This window comes from Penaeus vannamei, chromosome 17, assembly GCF_042767895.1.
Source record: "Penaeus vannamei isolate JL-2024 chromosome 17, ASM4276789v1, whole genome shotgun sequence".
Classification (NCBI taxonomy): domain Eukaryota; kingdom Metazoa; phylum Arthropoda; class Malacostraca; order Decapoda; family Penaeidae; genus Penaeus; species Penaeus vannamei.
The window spans coordinates 7,608,616-7,613,615 of record NC_091565.1 but is presented as its reverse complement, the minus strand read 5'-3'; the positions used below and the strand labels follow the sequence as shown (position 1 = coordinate 7,613,615).

General features: G+C 39.0%; 1 protein-coding gene across 4 annotated transcripts in view; it reads right to left on the bottom strand.

Moving 5' to 3' along the window:
• The window catches only part of Pde9 (phosphodiesterase 9), a 349,265-nt gene that overhangs the window by 269,890 nt on the left and 74,375 nt on the right, over window positions 1-5,000 (bottom strand). For all 4 annotated transcript variants that reach the window (XM_070131855.1, XM_070131852.1, XM_070131856.1 and 1 more), the window contains one exon: window positions 2,807-2,856. The gene's annotated coding sequence lies outside the window, so the exon portion shown is untranslated. The remainder of the gene's footprint in view (window positions 1-2,806; window positions 2,857-5,000) is intronic.

Sequence of the window (5,000 nt, the reverse complement as noted above, 5' to 3'; positions counted from 1 at the left end):
TTCAGTGACGAAAAGAGGGAAGGAGAGAAAGAGAGACATAGATAGAAAGAAGGAATGGGAAAGATAGACAAGAAGGGGAAAATAGAGATAAAAAGGGAAGAAAAGGGAAAAGAGAGACAGGAAGAGGTGTATAGGAATGGGAGGACGAAAGAGAGAGGGGGAGGGTATAGGAGAAGGAGAGGGAGGGGTTGAAACTCAGTATGGGGAGAGGGGGATCGAGGGTAGAGGAGGGAGGGGGGACGAGGGGAAGGTTAGGAGGGGGACGGGATGCAAGGGAGGGAGGGGAGGGAGGGAGGGGAGAGGAGGGGAGGGAGGGGAGACGAGGAGAGGTGAAGGGATACGAGCGTTCGGGTTGGGGGGGAGGTGGGGGGAGGGGGCGCCAGTCATATCCTGTACCCTCCTTACTGCTTATCACTTATCCGAAACAGGATGCCAAAGCTAGCACATCACGAGATCAGAGCTCTTTCGTTTCATCAACACTACGAGTGCACAACACATTTTAAGCGAGTTGACCTTTTTTCTTTTTCCTTTTTGTTTCTTTGCTTTCTCATTATTTTTTTCTACTTTTCATCATTTTCTTTTATTTCCCCATCTCATCCTCCCTTATTTAATACAAAAAAAAAACAGACAAATACCCAAAGAAGTAACAAAATAAAACATTATACAAAACAACGACCCTAAAATATCAACATAAATGTAAACAAACACACGAACAGATTCAGCCACGCACCACTCAACGAAGCCTAAGCCACCGGGCAGGGATTGGGTGGGAGGTATTGAGTATACGCCCCATATTGTATGGACGACACAACACTGCCTTTGACCCAGCGCCCCCTAAGAGTCGCGTGGATTTTGCCTTCCTCTTTTTTATAGAATTCCGAAGTGTTTGCAGTTTTAGGCGAGGAGAGCGAGGGTGGGGGAGAGGGAGGGAGGGGAAGAGGGAGAGGGAGGAAGGGAGGAAGGGAGAAGGAAATCGAGGAAGAGAGAGGTGGAGGAGAGGGTGACGGGTATTGGGGGAAGAGTGAGAAGGGTAGGGATAAAGAGAGGGAGTAGGGGGTAAGGGGAAGGAATGAGAGAAAAGAGGACAGAGAGAGAGAGAGAGAGAGAGAGAGAGAGAGAGAGAGAGAGAGAGAGAGAGAGAGAGAGAGAGAGAGAGAGAGAGAGAGAGAGAGAGAAAGAAAGAGAAGAGAGAGAGAGAGAGAGAGAGAGAGAGAGAGAGAGAGAGAGAGAGAGAGAGAGAGAGAGAGAGAGAGAGAGAGAGAGAGAGAGACCACCCCTACAAATACATACGGCTCACACACACACATACACTGAGGACTGATGTACCTCCTTTTCAGCGTGTGTGTATGGTAGCGGTGGTGGGGAGGGGGAGGGGGGGAGGGGGGATCTGCACCAAAAAGGGGGGTGCCATCCACTCCCCCCTTCCCCTGTGGACTTGGGTTATCATCCACTTTAAAAACTTCCTCATCCATCTTTTGGACAGGATACAGAAGAATTACCCGCTGTAGAATTTCGACTTAGCTGGATAATTAGCCATCACCTGTAACTCTCAAGGCACGAATCTAGGAAATGGGGCTGTTAGCTTGCGACCGACATCCAAGTTGATGATGACTTAATCCTATCAAGACGCGGGATTAACAAGAACATTAAGTCTTAGGAAAGAACATTAGGTCTTAGGAAAGAACATTAGGTCTTGGGAAAGATTCACCTGAGAGTCTTCGGTAATATCGATTAAGGCATCGAGACACAGTTACAAGTACTCACAGTAAGGTATAAGTACACGTATGTGTGTCGTGCGTGTGTGTCGTGTGTGTGTGTGTGTGTGTGTGTGTGTGTGTGTGTGTGTGTGTGTGTGTGTGTGTGTGTGTGTGTGTGTGTGTGTGTGTGTGTGTGTGTGTTTGTGTGTGTGAGAGAGAGAGAGAGAGAGAGAGAGAGAGAGAGAGAGAGAGAGAGAGAGAGAGAGAGAAATCGGAAAGTGAAAGAGGGATAGGGAGAGAGAGGAAAGAGGGAAAAGTGTGTGTGTGCGTATGAATGCGTGCGTGCGTGCGTGCTGTTATGTAGTGCATAATGTGTGATTGCGAGCGAGCCAACCGCGTGGGCGTCGAGCAATAACCGCCCTTGCTAACCCCCGCAATAACAACACGCCCGTGTTTGTGGGCGGCGGGTCACAAGGACACGCTCACTCGACCTGACACGCCCGCAGGCAGAGCGAAAGAGGGCGCGAAAAGGGGGATGTAGAGAGGAAAGAAAAGAGAGAAATATTAAAGCTCGTTTCTGTTATTTTATAGTATGACGATGATGTAGTTGAAGGCAAGGATTATGATATGTATATGATAATAATAATAATAATAATAATAATAATAATAATAATAATAATAATAATAATAATAATAATAATAATAATAATAACAGTAATAATAATAATAATAATAATAATAATAATAATAATAATAATAATAATAATAATAGCAATAATAATAAGTATTATTATAACAATAATGGCAATAATAATATAAATGATAGTAAAATAATAATAATATACGTTGTAGCATTATCATTATCATTTACAATCACCATTATCAATATTGTCGTCATCATTATCATAATCACTGTCCTCATCATCAACCTTTATCTTTCCTTTTCTTCCATCATCATTAATATAATCATCAAACGATTATAAATACCTTGTCATAATCATCATTAGATTTCATCATACACATAAATCCCTCCTTTTACAGCCTTAAAATTAGATAACTGACGCTAATTAGTATATTTTTAACCATATTTTTTATCTAATCTCTCCTACCTTAGTTCAATTGCAATGTAGTTTTATCGGTGATGGAGTTTGATTGTAATCTGAAAGAAAAAAAGACAAGATTAATAAACATATTTATTATTTTCTTATAAACATCTATAAATATAATAACTAATGTCACTTAACCTTATTTTAATTATTATAATTAAGGGTTGTACTTATTATATAATGAGATTCATAAATATACTTATTATCAAATGATATTGCTATATATACCTATTAATTTATAGATTACTTTATGCTTATCACTTCGTTGTCAATTTCACAACAAATGTTACTTACCAATATTTTATCTATTATTTTTTTTAAGATTTCTAAATATACTAATTATTTACAGAAATTAATATATATACTTGTTATTCATTGAGATATACTTATTATCTATCTAGATTAATACATGTACTTGCTATCCAATGAGATTACTTTATATACCTACTAATTAATAGATTACTAAATATACTTACTAATTCCTTATATATTTCACACCCTATGTCACTTAACATTATTTTACTTATCTGCATTAAGGGATTGCTAAATGTACTTATTACTGAATGAGATTTCTAAATATACTCATTACATAATATTAGGAAATATATCCATTAATTAATAGATTACTAAATATATATATCATTCCCTTATTAATTTCACAACTAATGTGGCTTACCATTATTTTACTTATCATTCCTGGGTTATTACTCAGTATACTTATCATTTAATGAGATTACTAAATATCCTTATCATATCGGAATTAATTTTATTATATCCGTATTAACTTCACATTATTCTACTTATCATTATCAAGGGATTTACTACATGTACTTATTCTTAAATGAACTTACTAAATACCCTTATTATTCAATCAGATTATCAAATATCCTCATTATTTTCCTTGTTCGTTTCACAACCAATCTCACTTACCATCATTTTAATTTTTATTTACTGAGATCAACAAATTTCCTTCCGATTTTCCTTATTAATTTCACAACCAATATCCCTTTCACTAACAAGCAAACAAGCAAACCACCACCTTTTGCGAACTGGCAACCTCGTCGCCAATATCGTCCGCTAATTAATGCTAATGTAATATGCGGGAAATGTATTTATGGTGAAACGTACTTTTCTCTGCATTACCGTCAAACATCGATGCAATAATTCTTATCTAGTTTTCGTTATTTTTTCTCTTACAATCTTACACTGAAGTTAAGTAGCCAAATTAGAAAAAAAAATGTGTGATTGTGTATGTGTGACTGTGTGTGTGTGTGTGTGTGTGTGTGTGTGTGTGTGTGTGTGTGTGTGTGTGTGTGTGTGTGTGTGTGTGTGTGTGTGTGTGTGTGTGTGTGTGTGTAGTTAATATATTCTATATTCTCTTTATTCATTTACAAGAAAACAAAGAAAAGCAGGAGAGAGAGAGAGAGAGAGAGAGAGAGAGAGAGAGAGAGAGAGAGAGAGAGACAGAGACAGAGAGAGAGAGAGACAGACAGACAGAGAGAAAGAGAAAGAAACAAACAAAAAAAGAGAAAGAGCAACAAGAGCCACACAGACACAAACCCATCCACCCCGCCCCCCCCCACACACACAACACAGTAAACCCACGAGTTCAACATCCACGTGGAATCCAACGGAGGCCACACACACACACACACACACACACACACACACACACACACACACACACACACACACACACACACACACACACACACACACACACACACACACACACAAGCCTCCTTAAACGCGTAATACAATGATCAATATCGAATTACCCATCGGCTTGGCTTCCGCTCCATAGCCTTAAAACGTCCCATAATAACGTGGGATGAAGGATAGCAGTACCGCCCACCAGTCACCCACCCGCCCACGTAAAAAAAAAGAAAAAAAAAAGACATACATACACATACCTGCCCATGTTAAAAAAAACGCCCCCACAAAAATAAATAAATAAATAAAATGAAAAATAAATAAATAAATAAATAAATACAAATAAAATATGAAAGAACACCCACGCAAAAAAATGTTCACGTAAAAAAATTACCCAAGAGACCCACGTACACGGTAGAGGGGGAGGGGGCATGGGGGAGGATTTATGTATATGGGGAGTGGGAGATTGTAACGGGAGAAGGGGTAGAAATGGGAGGTTTTACGGACAAGAGAGAGAGAGAGAGAGAGAGAGAGAGAGAGAGAG